The sequence below is a fragment of the Panthera pardus genome, unplaced genomic scaffold (assembly GCF_024362965.1).
Source record: "Panthera pardus isolate Hobbes unplaced genomic scaffold, ASM2436296v1 HiC_scaffold_3, whole genome shotgun sequence".
Taxonomy (NCBI): Eukaryota; Metazoa; Chordata; class Mammalia; order Carnivora; family Felidae; genus Panthera; species Panthera pardus.
Window position 1 is genome coordinate 25,518,947 of NW_026526876.1, and position 15,443 is coordinate 25,534,389.

Consider the following 15,443-nt stretch of genomic DNA (forward strand, 5'->3'; position numbering starts at 1 on the left):
GAGATCACTTAAAAATAAAATCGTGGGGCGCCTGGGTGGCTTGGTCGGTTAAGCGTCCGACTTCGGCTCAGGTCATGATCTCGCGGCCCGTGAGTTCGAGCCCCGCGTCGGGCTCTGTGCTGACCGCTCAGAGCCCGGAGCCTGTTTCAGATTCTGTGTCTCCCTCTCTCTCTCTGCCCCTCCCCTGTTCATGCTCTGTCTCTCTCTGTCTCAAAAATAAATAAACGTTTAAAAAATAAATAAATAAATAAATAAAAAAAATAAATAAAATCTTAAATGGGGCACCTGGGTGGCTCAGTCAGTTAAGTGTCCAACTCTTGATTTCCGTCCAGGTCATGATCTCATAGTTTGTGAATCTGAACCCTGCATCGTGCTCTGCGCTGACAGTGCGGAGCCTGCTTAGAATTCTCTCTCACTCTCTCTCTGCCCCTGCCACCAGTGGGCACTCCCTCTCCTCAAAATACACTTCTTTTAAAAAGCAAAAAGAAAGCACTAATAATAAAATAAGATCTTTTCTAGAATGATTTTTTTTTTTAACTTATAAATATTTTAGGGCTTTTCTGGATATACAGTACTATTACTGTTCATTTCTCATTAAATTCAAATGCGGTCAGACTATATATTGTGCGACTTTCATCTTTGGTGACCAACTGAGATTTCTTTTATGACCAGACATGACCTATCGGATGAACATTCCGTGCACACTTAAAGAATGTGTAATCTGTACTTGTTGGGTGGGGTGTTTTATAGACGTCAATGAGGTTGAGATGGGTCAGTGCACTGTTCACGTCTTCTACATCCTCACTGAATTTTCTGCTCCATCAGTTCCTAAGAAAGGTGTTAAAATCTGCAACGTGTGTGGATTTGTCCATTTCTTCCTTTGGCTGTTATTTATTGACTCGCATATTTCTGAAGCTTTATCATTTGCTACATACACATTTATAACTGTTATGTCATGCTTATGAACTTATTCTTGTATCAGTACAAAATAATTATGTTTGTCTCTAATAATTCTCTCTGGCTTAAGGTTTCTTATGCTTCTGTTTTCATTTTATATCTCTTTACATTCCACAACTCTTTCAATTTATTTGTCTTTGTATTGTAAAGTATGTCTCTTATAGATAACATACAACGTGGTACTTGCTTTTTAAATCCAATCTAGTATTCACTGCCTTTGGACTGGACTGTTGAGTCCAATTACATTTAATGTAATTATTGACATGGCTCTACTTGGTCTGCCATTTTGCTATTTGTTTTATATTTGTCCCATCTTCTGTTTCTCTGTTCTTCCTTCCCTACCTACTTTTATGTTGACTATATTACTGTATTCCATTTTAATCTCTTTAGTTATATTTCTTCCCGGTTATATGTCTATTATATTTTTAGTACTTGTTCTAGGTGTGTGGTAGGCAACATCTAATATGGTTCCCAATGACCCCCATCTCCTGGCATTCATGCCCTTGTGTAAACCCTTTTCTCTGAGTATCCACTGAATCTAGTGATTTACTTTCAATAACCTGAATATAACACAAGTGATAGGCTATCACTTCCAAGATTAGCTTACAAAAAAGACCCTGGTTTCCATCTTGCTTCTTTTCTTCAATGCAAGCCAGCTGCCATCTTTCATGCTGCTCATTGGAGAAGTCTGAACAGCAAGAAACTTAAAGAAGCCTCTGAATGAGAGCCCTAAGACTGATGCTCCCAAACACCCCACAAATACTTTGACTGCAGCTTTACAAGAGAACCTGAGCCACAAATCCCAGCTAAGCCATGCCTACAAGATAATAAATTTTGTTGTTTTTAAGTTGCTAACACTCGGAACAATTTGTTATGCAGCAATAGATAACTAATACAGACTTTGGTACCTAGGAACGAGGTACCGCCTAAAAAGTGGAAGTGTCTTTTGAACCAGGTAGTCATCAGAGGCTGGAAGGACTTTGACTTGTATACTAAAAAAAAAGACAAAATTGACCGGAAGAGGCTGTTAGTAGAAATCTGGACTTGAGGACTCAAGTGAGATTTGCCAGTGAGAACGCAAGAGGAAGTGAGAGACATGTTACTGAAAAACAGGAGAGGGATCCTTTTATGCAGTGGCCACACTATCACCTCAAGTAACATGTAAAACAGAAGACGTGCTTAATAAGTTGGATGAGTGACATAGTGACGGAGATTTCCAAGCAAAGTATTTCTTGCTGCTTAGAGTAAAATGCAAGAGAAGAGTAATAAATTAAACTAAGTGGAGGACACCGAAAGAAAAAAGAACGAGAACTTCATGATTTTAAAAATTCTCAGTCTCCAGCTAGCAAAAGATGCTGAACTAAGAAATGGCACCCGAGTGAAATCTGAGCACCGCCTAGAGAAAAAGCCAAGAGTATAAATGAAAAACCTTTTTTTAAGATCAAAAAGATCAAAGGTGGTACATCAAGAGTACTATACATTCACACACAGAGAACTTTAAAAAGATTAAGGCGATGCTTTACAGATTCTCTCAATCAAACAACAGAGCCTCTAGAAAGGTTAAGGTCATTATCCCTCAATCTTGTCAGAAGCAACCCAACATGGAAAGGGAATCTCAATGAGATTAATACATGTGGCTTTTGTCTAGTGGAATGAACATAAAAGAGATGCACAGGAGGTCTACAAAGGTTTTGAGAAAATTATTCAGCAAAATCACTGCTCCCCTTGACTGAAAAAGATAAGAGTACAAAAGTGTCCAAAATTCTTCTGGAGGGAGACAGGCTGAGAAAAGTACTAAGCTGCAAATACATGCTATCTTTCATGAAAAGGGAAGAACTCAGAAGATGGACTCAAGAGCCCAGTGGGAGGAGCTAGGAGACATGCAATATTAGTCCCAGGTCTTGAGCCTTGATTAAGGAATTTCCAGTATTTGCCCAACTGGATTTCAGAACTGCTATGGAAACCAGTGACTCCTTTGTACCTCCCATTATTCACCCTTTCAGAAATGTCTCTAGTGATCATTGATTGTAGTTGGGTGTGTGGGGAGCAGGTAGCTATCGGAACAGACATTTCTCCAAAGAAGATATACAAATGGTAGTTAACCACATGAAAAGATGCTCAGCACAAGTAGTTATTAGGGGAATGCAAATTAAAACCACAATGCAATACCACTACATGCCCATTAAAATGACCAAAATCAAAAACACTGATAATACCAAGAGGTGAGGATGTGAAAAAACTGAGGCCTCACACGTTGCTAACAGGGATGTCAAATGGCACCGCCACATTAGGAAATGGTTTGCTACTTCCCTTAAAAAGTTAAATATACACTTATATAGCCCACTGTTAGATATCTACCCAAAAGAAATGAAAAACACGTGCTCAAACAAAAATTTGCAGTATGAATGTCCACAGCAGCATAATTCATAATAGCTGAAGTCTGATAACAATCCAAATATCCATTAACTGGTAAATGGATAAACAAAATGTGATATACTCATCAGCGAAATACCATCCAGGGTTAAAAAGGAATGAACTACTGATACAGGCAACATGAACTTCAAAAACAATACCCTAAGTGAAAGAATCAGATGCGTAAGACTACACAGTTTATGTATGTATTTATGTATTTCATCCACTCAGATGAAATTTCTAAAAAAGGCAAAACCATAGACACGAAAAGCAGATCACTGTTTATCTGGGCCTGGGAGTGTAATTCCATATTATAAAGATATTAACTCTTCCTAAATTGATCTATAGACTCAATACATTTCCACTTACAATGTCAACAGAGATACGTGTGTGTGTGTGTGTGTGTGTGTGTGTGTGTGTGTGTGTGTGTGTGTATAAACTGGTAAGCTAATTGTAAAATTTAGGGGGCGCCTGGTTGGCTCAATCGGTTAAGTGGCCGACTTCAGCTCTGGTCATGATCTCACAGTTTGTGAGCTCGAGCCCCACATCGGGGGCTGTGCTGACAGCACAGAGCCTGGAGCCTGGAGCCTGGAGCCTGCTTTGGATTCTGGGTCTCCTCTCTCTCTGACCCTCCCCCACTCACTCTCACTCACTCTCTCTCAAAAAAATAAACACTAAAAACAATTTTAATTATAAAATTTAAATGAGAAGGTAAAGAACCAAGAAGAGCCAAGGCAATCTTGGAGAAGAAAAGAAAGCTGGAATGCATACGCTACACTACTAAGCTGCAGTAATTAAGGCATATAGTAATAGCACACAGATAGACAAATAGACCAATGGAGGAGACGAGGGTCCAGAAATAAACCCACACAAATAAGATTTCCTAGTTTACAATAATGATGCCAACTACAGCAGTGGGGAAAGGCTGGGGTTTTGTTTTTTTTTTAAGATGTTGGATTAAATGGCTATCCCTCCACTATCCTGGGCTGACTAGGGGTGGGAGAAAGCCCTACCTCATTTCATACATAAAAATCAATTCCAGATGAAGCACATACCTAAATGAGAAAGGTAAGAAAGCTTCTAGAGGCAACATAGGCAAGTATCTCCATTATCTTGGGATAGGCAAGGCAAGAAATCTTAAACGGGACACACAAAAAAAGCACAAACAATATCAGAGACAAACAACAAATAAAACTATAATATAAGTTAATGACATTCGACAGATCACACCAATGAAAGCGGGAGAAGACATATGCCATACGTACATCAACAAAAAATGTATTCTGGATATGTACATTTGTATCCAGAATAGACAAAGAACCGTGACAAATCAAAAAACACTGAGAAGCCATGTTTTATTAAAAAATGAATAGCAGCTTCACAAAAGAGGACATCCAAGTGGCCAAAAAGCATAGGAAAAGGCACTCCATGCCACTAGCCATGTGGGACAATGCAAATTAAAACACACCATACTAGAATCCCTAAAACTAAACGAAACGGACAAACCAAGTATTGGGAGAGTGGGGGAGCCACAGACTCTGAAATCCTACCCTGGAAAAGTAAATTGCCATAACCATTTTGGAAAACTCTCTGGCAGAATGTACTGTAAGGACACTTCCAAGCCAACACAGTGCGCACATGGGCACTAAAAGACATGTACGAGAATGTTCACAGAATTATTTGTAACAGCCAAAGCCCAGAACAAAACCAAATATCCAACAACAGTAGAATGCATATATAAATGCGATACATTCACACAGTAGTAAATAAAAAAGAATAATCCATTGCTAAACACAACAACGCGAATCAATCTCACAACATAACGTTGAGCCAATGAAGCTAGAAAAAAGCGAACGCGCTTTATGAATCAAAAACTGTTAAAGCTGATCTATGGTGATGTAATGCAGAATAGTGGTTACTATTTGGTGGGATGGTAAATGACGGGGAAGGGGCAAGAGAGGGCTTTCTGGAGAGCTGAGGATGGTCTCTCTCTTGCTTTAGAAGATGGTTACATACAGGTATTCATTTTGTAAAGCTGCACCAAGCTTTGATTAAGTCTTGTATGTTACACATTGACTTTAAAAGTTTGCCACAAAGAATGAAACACAGCCACATTTATTAACAAGGATAGATCTGAAAAACATGAGAAAAAGAAGCTTCAAAATAATATATTAAGTATGGTCCCACTTATATAAAGTTAAAAAAAAAAGAAAAGATATGATATACACAAAAGACAGGACAATGGTCCTCTCAGGAGATGACAAGAGGAGCCAGTCAGGAAGGACACCCAAGGTCTCCTGGAGTACTATCATATGCTATTTCTTGGGTGGCTTAAAAGTATAGGGATGTTTATTTTATAACTGTTCTTTAAACTGTACCTGTATATTTTCGTGCACTTTTTTTTGTTTCTACATTTATTTATTTTTGACAGAGAGAGACAGAGCACAAGGAGGGGAGGAGCAGAGAGAGAAGGAGACACAGAATCTGAAGCAGGCTCCAGACTCTGAGCTGTCAGCACAAAGCCCGACGAGGGGCTCGAACTCACAAACCATGAGATCATAACCTGAGCTGAAGTCAGATGCTTAACTGACTGAGCCACCCAGGCGCCCCTATTTTCGTGCACTTTTTACATGTACACTATGTTTCACAGTTGTAAAACATTGCAAGAATCATACGACTCCTACACAACTACTAGATTATAAATGATCAGGAAACTAAAATGAGAATTAACTAGATTTCATGTCTTTGCATTCATCTAAGCAGCGGCTAATAATGTTACACACCACCTGAAGAATCATCTTCTTAAGGCATTGCTAAATGGAAATGAAACATAAAAATAAATAGCAACAACTAATAAAGCAGTAAACTATCAAACTACCCTGGAAATAAGAAAATAAAAATAACTTCCAATGATCCACAACATATTATTTTAATTTTTCAAAGGGAACTTTATTAGGAATAAAAAGAAAAACAAAACAAAATGGAAAAAAAAATGAGATGGGTTGACAAAACTAAAAAAATGACCAGAGATTCATAAACAATTTGAGACTTCTTGCTTTCCCCATTTCCTACCTGAAAATAACATTCGATTTTAAAACTTAAAAATAAAAACCATACAATTAAGTCAACGTTTATTAACTGATCTCTGGTTTAACAGTACAACACTCAGAGAGTATTTCAATTCCCTTAAAATTAAGTTTTACGGTAACATACTTATAAACTTACTGTCATCTTTTTTTATTAAAAGGACAATCAAAACTATTCAATATTATGACCTCACAAAAAGAAAGTTGCCTGTGAAATAAAAAGATGCTATTACAAAGCCCCACCCATTAAAATTTTTTAAAAAGCAACTAAATACGTCAAAAATCTGACTCACTAAAACAAAAAGAAAAAAAGCCTCAGAAAAACGCAAGCCCATTGTTCTCAAAGCAATTCTATCTCAGTTGCAACTTGTTGCCACTTCCTTGACCTGGTAAACACCGAAGAATGCTATTTAACTAATGTGTTAATGTTGAAAATTAATGAGTAGTTAGGTGGTTTTATGAGTGCATGAAACATTATGTTTTATGGAGTATCCTAAGAAACAGTTTTCATTCCTCATTTATGCAGCAGACTTATTTGTAGAGCTCAAGGATAAGTGTCTACCTAACGAGCAGCCACTGTATCAAAAGCATCCAATGAATCACATGTAATCCATGCTAAGTGTTTTATCCAAACAAAATGATGAAAAAAATCAACTTAAGGAAAATGATCACTTTTTCTTTCTTTCAAAAAGATTTATTGGCAAGAGCTCCTCTGAAACCTGAGACTGACCGAACAGAAAAGCAACTAGGTGTTGCTCATGGGTGATTATCATCAAAGAAGAGATACCCATGAATCGCAAGTAAGCACAGATAAAAGGGCTGCCCTGTGGCGGAGGCAGTTTATAGGTACCAACACCCAACTCCAGGTCCCGGTCTGATCCCGCTTCCCCACCTAGACAGCAGCTCTCCGTCTAGCTCAGGCTTTACAGTGGCCCAAAAGAAGACCCGGGTCTTCAGTGCCAAGCCCCAATACAGGAGCCACTAAATCACATACAGCTATTTAAATTAATTACAACTTAAAATTCCGTTCCTCAGTCACACTAGTCACATTTCAAGGGCTCAACAGTCACATGTGAATAGTGGCTATTGTACTGGATAGCACAGCCATACAACATTTCCACCCCTGCAGAAAGTACTACGGGATGGTGCTACTGTAGAATATATCTTTGCCCAAACAACGGGGCTATTTGTAAATATAATGAATGTACTTTGTAAATATCTAAGGATGTTTTACTGTGTGTAATCCTAACCATATTTATTTATGCCACTGGATATAAAGAATCCCTAGGAAGGAAAGATACTGATCAGCAACCCCATAAATTCATCCAACAATTTAGGAGCAGGGCTATTTATAGTGTTAATGTCACTTACACACAAAAACGGAGTTTAACCAAGAAAAAGATTCTTTTGCAGTTTTTTAAGTATCCAGACTAAAAAATTACATCATTATTTTTGAAGTGAAAAATGTTTTTTCACATAGATGAACATACTCAATCACAAGTACATTTTCATTATACTTGATCACCATCTGCTGGTCATGTCATTAAACTGCACGAGCCAATGAAATGTTAGCTATAATGGGAGACATTTTTAAAGGACATACACAGTCCCAGCTTTCTGCCGCAATGCATTCCTGGAAAACCACATCATAAAGAGGATCATTGTAAAGCAAATCATATTTTCCATAAGGGCAGGGCTATAATTAGATTCCTCATTCCAAACTAAAATCTGGCATCAAATAATCCATGGAAGGATCTCATTAAAGCAAGATGCAAAAATTATAGTCCTCTATAATCACTTAAAATAGGATAATTATTCTCCAAGTCCTTTCTTACAGGTATGAACAAATTTCTTTCTTAGAGGACACAATATAAATTAAAAGATAAACTTTAATTCATATAAACATAACCTAAATCTCATAGGGTAAGAGTAATATACAGTAAATAATAATTCTGTTTGCACACTCCTAGAATTTTTACGTCATCTAGATGGTGGCTCTTTATAAAATGGCATCTAAAGAAATCTAAACTAATGCCTTCCTTTTTCATGAACAAGGTCCTCTACAGTTAAGTAGAATCCTTGTGTTTCTTCCACTGGGAGGCAGGCTGATTCATCTTGCCTCCCCCGCCCCCCCCCCCCCACCAACCCGGAACTCTTAAGCAAAGTTTCAAGTAAAAATAGTTAAGTGGTATTAAATCATTCTTTTCATCTTTTCTATCCTAGACCCTAACTGCACTTTGGTGATAAAGCTACCAGACCACATTATACTTCACTGAAAAGTCATAAAAATAATCACAGGCCATTCAACAGAAGCTTCAATACATTTTTCATAGAATCCTAAGAAAAGAATACAACATATTATCTCCATGTTCCGTGTTTGGGAGAATACACCTTCTAAGAGTGTGCAGGATTCATACTTACACTGAGAAGCTTTCCACATAGCCATTAATCTATTTTTCTCAAGTGATTCTCAAATGATTTTTAGTAACTCAAAATAATTAATGACTGATGGATTTGAAGACAATATCCTTTAGGAAGATGAGCTAATTAGAGAAGAAAGAATGGTCAAACCATCTAACAACTATGCTCCTGCAGGAACTATTGAAATAACAATCACCACGCCAGTGATGAAGGTGGCCGCAGCTAACACTTTCTCAGGTCCCTGTCAGAGGCTCTCTAGCTCCATTTTACAAATGATGAAACTGGAGGTTAGAGAAATTAAGTAACTTGCCTGAGGACACAGTTGCCAAGTGTCAGAAGAGAGATCTGAACAAAGGCAAACTCCCTCATTTCAGCTCAACCTAGAAATAACCAAGAACAAAGGCACAGTCGCCCAGGACTGCTGATACAGCTTGAGTGGGGGAAAATGATGGATGAAAGTGGAATTTCCACATTTGCTGCATACGGTACTTGTGCCTACAGGATAGACTAGACTAGAATGAACACAGGGTCTAAAATCATCAAACCAAGTGGCGCCTGGGTGGCTCAGTCGGTTGGGCGTCCGACTTCGGCTCAGGTCTTGATCTCACAGTCTGTGAGTTCAAGCCCTGGGTTGGGCTCTGTGCTGACAGTTCAGAGCCTGGAGCCCGCTTCGGATTCTGTGACTCCCTCCCTCTCTGCCCCTCCCCTGCTCATGCTCTGTCTCTGTCTCTCTCTCAAACATAAATAAACATTAAAAAAAAATTAAAATCATCAAGACCTAGATTCCAAAACTGGATCCATCACGGGGAACGCGGTATGACCTCACCGAAGCTGTTACCTCATCTATAAATACAAAGGGCCATCACGTCAGCCTCACAGAAGGGTCGAGAGGATGAAATCAGATAACTTGTAAAAGATTTCTAGAATAGTATCTAGCATACATTAGGTGCTCCATAAATGGCACAACTCGTCCCACCTGATTTCTGTTTTAACAAATTAGAAATACAAGTGAAATCCACAAATATTTATTGGGAAAATTTCATTCTTATGTTTAAATTTGTATAATTATATATAGTTAAATGTGTGAATACGCATCACTATTGTATATGCCCAAACATCTTAACAAGATGGTATTTTGGAGGGCAACTTGACAGTATCTATCAAAAATAAGTATGTGACTATTAAAACTAACATAGACGTATGTACAAAAAAGTTTTTAACATTCCACACCAGACTAGTCCCTCTCTCTAAAGGTAAAACTGTTTCACGTGTGGCGCCCAGAAATATCGCAAACACACGTACACATGTGTGTCCATATATCCTCTTTGAAATACACCATGCACACACATACACTGAAGCTTACTATGCTTTTATAAACTTCTTTGAAACTTTATGTACCTTAGAGATCTCTCCACACTAGCCCAAATAGATTTTTGTTGTCAATCCGCAAGATGGCGTACCTGATAATAATCCCACCAATCCCTTATCCGTTAAATTTGTTAACGTACCGGGCTACTAAAACAGTGATTTCTTTCTTGAGCATCAGCAGTAGCCAAAAAATACATGCACATGCATAATGGTATGTGTACCGAGATGCGAAGGCATTCTTTATAACCGTGAAGAATTAAAAGCGACAGAGACATGCTAAATTACAGTCAATCCACACTAGGGATTCTTATCGGCGGTTAAAAAGACTGCACAGGCTACATGACACAGGTTCGGATACAGTGAAGCGGAAAAACAGCCAGTCTCACCACAGGACATACAGTATAAACTAATGTATAATTTTTTAATAACTTATGTGTGGCTACGTGGCTACTGTAGAATGATACACACCAAATTATTGATGACTATTACTTCCCATGAGCAAAGTGGAGTAAGGAGGACATGGAGAGAAAGACTTTGACTTTTTACTCCACATATTTCTACTCTGAGGTTTTTACAAGCATGTATTGTATATGGGTTGTATCATTTCCCAAAATGAGGATAAAAACTGTACTAGTCATCTACTGCTGCGTAACAAATTACCACACACTGAAGAGCTTTAAATGACACAGATGTATTTTCTCCTAGTTTCTGTGGGTCAGAAATACAGACACAGCTGGGCTGGGTCCTCTGCTTAGGGCCATGCAGGCTGCCATCATGGTTTGCCCAGAGCTGGGTTCTCATCTGGAGGCTCTACCGGGGAAGGATCCACCCTCCCCGTGCACATGGTTGTTGGCAGCATTCAGTTCCTGAGAGCTAGAGAATTCATGGCAGCCTGGCTCTTCACAGCCAGCAAGGAAAAGACAGCAAGACTCTGAAGTCAGTCTGCTAGCAGGACAGAGCCTTATGTGTCATAATGTAATCATGGAAATGACATCCCATCACCACTGCCATATCCTATGAGAAGCAAGTCACAGGTCCTGCCTGAACTCAAGAGGAAGGGATTATAAGACTGTGAACACCCAGAGGAGGACCATGGAGTTACCCGGAAGTCCGTCAACCGCAAAGGCAATTAAGGTCTCTACCAGATCATAGTGGTAAGTACCCGAAGGATGACCAGGAAGTAGTATCTATGGATACAGCTCATGGTTGTAGAACTAAATGAAATTAGCCCAACTGTACAGGGATGAGATCTAAGTCTGTGGTCTCATCAGTAACATTTTGTAAAATCATGCACCAAACTCAAATGTAGGTAAATTTTTCACTGTCAAGAAAATAAGCAGGGGGCGCCTGGGTGGCTCTGTCAGTTAAGCATCCAACTCTTGATTTCGGCTCAGGTCACGATCTCACGCTTCAGGGGATCGAGCCCCACACGGGGCCCTGTGCTGACAGCACGGAGTCTGCTTGGAATTCTCTTCCTCTTTCTCTCTCTCCCCCTCCCCCGCTCATGCTCGCTCTCTCTCTCTCTCTCTCTCTCTCTCAAAATAAACTTTAAAAAATTTTTTTAAAAAGAAAAGCAGATATTTGACATTAAAATACAGTAATAGATCTCTAATAAAACAGCAATGCAATTTAAAAAGTGGTTTTTCTAAAAGAAAACACTGGTAATAACATAACCTTCAACAAGAAAGGTGAAAAAGGAAAGCAAAGAATAAAACAAGGATGGGACTAGCTACGTGTCGAAGCAATCCAATGTGAAATGCTAAGCTTACTAGTGGATGATGTGTATTGGGGGGGTGGGGGGGGAAGCATGAGAGTAACCACGATAGCATATAACCTCAAACTACTTCTAACGTGTTTAGAACGAAGAACGCCCCGTCTCTTACAGGAAGAATAAAGGTAAAGGGAAGGTGCCACCTCTCCTGAATAGGGAGGCCTAACAAAGAGGCTTCAAAAGGGCCCTGCATCTTTAACAATATGAAAAGGCTAGGACACAAACAGCATAATCTAAAATGCCATTAGAAATACTTCACATACAAAAAGGTCTAAGTAAAGCAGGATTTTATAAAGTGATCAAAAAAGAAACACTAAGGGGGAAAATCTTTTAAGATTAAAGAGGTTTTTCAAAGGACAAGTTGAAGTGCTTGTAAAATTTATGAGGCAGCATTAAACTTCAGTTCTAAGTAACAATAAATTATTCACTATAAAAACATACATGTGTCAAATATTATAAGCCTCTTAAACTTTTTAAAACAATTTCTTGCAGAACTGATGAGATGTACTAGGTCAACAGTAGCAGATACTGACTTTTTCATTGGCACAGTAAGACCATCAGTAGGGCTCTTCCCGCCCCTTCTGATCTCCTCTCACACATCATGTGTTTACTTGGCTTTTAAATCAACTTTATTGCCATTAGCTAAAAGAAATGTCAGTTTTACTCTTTTTAATGCCTTCCTGTTCACAAAATTACAAATATCTGTTAATTCGTGGACCTGTGGCTTCAAATTTTAAGTCCAATTAAAATTTGCAAATATGATGGAATGAAACGAAGAGAACAATAGAAGAAAAGATAGTCTGAGAGCTTTTGTTTTTGCAGCACTAAATGGCTGTCAATTAGCCTCGGTGATATTCGGGCACTTGACCAGAAAGACAGTTCATTCAGTCTGTCTTTCCCAGCTCAGTGTCTTTAGATCACTCACGGTGTGTGAAGGGCATCCCTATAGCCTGTACCCACACCTCTCTTAACTTCTAAAATGGATCCTTTCCTCAACTTGTCCTAAAAGATTTTTTTTTTTTTTTAAATCCTTATGGGCCATCCTCTCTGTCACAATCTACCTGTCTCCAAAGGTTTTTGTACACATTAAATTAAGTAAGTGGCAGTGCCTGACACAACACAGTCACTCATGCATGTAAGCACTTATCAAATATAAATACTTACGTGGTTCCCAAGAGGTCCCCGCCCGGTGCGAGACCCTGGAAACACAGTGCAAATAGCGACAGCACAGTCCCTGCCTCCTGACATTTACAGTCTAGCACGGAGAACAGAAACAGAAGACTTTGCCCGCCACGAACAAGGAAACACAGAGTCACTTAAACAGACCTGGGGTGTCAGGCAAGATTTTTTCGAATTGTGAGATCTGAAGGGTTGAGTAGGACCAAAGAACTACCTGCTTTTCCCCTTAATTACTTATTATATAACTGATAACGCACGCCTCATACTTGAATGATTTGCATCAAATGCCATTTTATTATAGGTGAGCAACAAAGAAAAAGAAGCTATTTGTTAAAATTGGGGAGGTTTGGGGGCGCCCGGGTGGCTCAGTCAGTTAAGCATCTGACTCTTCATTTCAGCTTAGGTCATGATCTCACCGCCATGAGATCAAGCCCCGTATTGGGCTCCGCACTGAGCGTGGGGCATGCTTGGGACTCCCCCTCTCCCTCTCCTGTCCCTCCTTGCACCCTCTCTCCCTGTCTCTCAAAAATAAATACATAAGTAAACAAATAAATAAATACAAATAAGTAAAATTTTTAAAAATGTTTTTAATTATGGAGATTTCACTATGGTATCATTTTCCAGAAAAGTCACAGAGTAATATCTGAAGAATATTCTCACTAAATTTTCTTAAACTTTATCCTCTGTTCCGAGAAAGGAAAGTCCATTACTTGGATTTCCTGAGATCTCAAGTCTGTTTTCTACCCTAAGCCTCAATTTAACACACACCTCAATCTTCACGAATATCCCCACAACTACACATAACCACTACATGGAAATTAATCCGTGCACTTAATGCTCTTCCCTGTTTATCTAAAACAACATCAGAAAGCGAATTTCTGCAGGATCTGGGTAACAAACGAGTGATTATGCTGCCAGACGTAGGGACATTCTTCACTTCTACAAAGATGTGGTCTCCCTCCTCTTTTTGAGTTTTCGGACCCCTCTCCGTCTACCTTTCTTTTTTCCACTTGTGATAGGATGCAAAAGCGTTAAAAGAAATACTTCTTCCACCTCTCGACCCTACTTAAAAGGGGAGAAAAAGTTCATAGTCAAACAGAGATGCGACTGATCTCAAAGTCAGTGCCAAAAATGAGCAGCGAACAGCGAAGGCATTTACTGGGGCAGTAACCAAGTGTCACTTAACTCCCACGTGTGACTGGCTTCTGGAAAGACGACTGAGTCTCTAGTTTTTTAAGGAGCCCAGAAAGTCAGGCTTTTGTTTAAGTTTTGGTTTCTTTTAATGTATTTAAGTAATCTCTATACCCAACACGGGGCTCAAACTCATAACCCTGACATCAAGAGTCACATTCTCTTCTGACTGAGCCAACCAGGCACCCCCAGAAAATTATGTTTTTATGTAAAACTCCCAATTGTTCACTTCGAATAACTCGTTCAAAAATCCTTAAAGACACTACAGACGTCAAACAAAACAAATCTATGCACGTGATTCATTGAGTCCAAGAAGATCGTCAGTTTCCAACCTCTGGTCTCAGCTCCAAGATATGGGAAACTACTCTAGTTCACCTTTATACTGTAAACTCCATATGCATTATACCTAGAAGGAACGCAGCTTTCAGTTGGACGCGCAAGAAACGTTTTGGCAAACACCAAGCTCACGGACTGTGAGATCTCACCGATTTTTCAGCCAAACCGAGAACTGTGTTTTCCTTTGCATGCAGACCACACTCTCTTCACACCTCCGTTGATCTGCTATAAGGCTAACGAAAATTCCACAGTAACACCTCCTCTACTTTTAAATCTCCTACGACTGCTAAGACCAAGCACTGCACACCGTGTGCTAGGGACTCATCTATTCACCTCTTTTTAATCTTCTGAATGCACCCTGAATTCTATCACCCCTTCCTTTTTCGCCTCTCCGTTTTGTGTCCCCTCTCTCATCAAAACATTTCACATGGGCTGGATCTCTCACGTTGTGTTCGTCCGTTCTTTTCCACCAGAATGCCTGAGGCCCGAAAAACATCAACCGCGCTGCGTCAACCAGGAAGACATTTCACATCGCTAATAACATTTCTCCATCTGATTAAGGAATAAACCGAACAAAATGACAGCACAAAAGAGAGATGACACTGGCAACCAAACCAAATTCCAAAAAATGAAAGCTACCAAGAGAACGGTGAGGATGAAGCATAAAGTACGATCTATGTCAACTGCCACCGTGCAACATTTTGACATTTCGGAAAACAGTG

General features: G+C 39.3%; 1 protein-coding gene across 12 annotated transcripts in view; it reads right to left on the minus strand.

Annotated features, from left to right (window-relative positions):
* The window catches only part of CEP112 (centrosomal protein 112), a 462,552-nt gene that overhangs the window by 432,881 nt on the left and 14,228 nt on the right, over positions 1-15,443 (minus strand). The window lies entirely within an intron of this gene.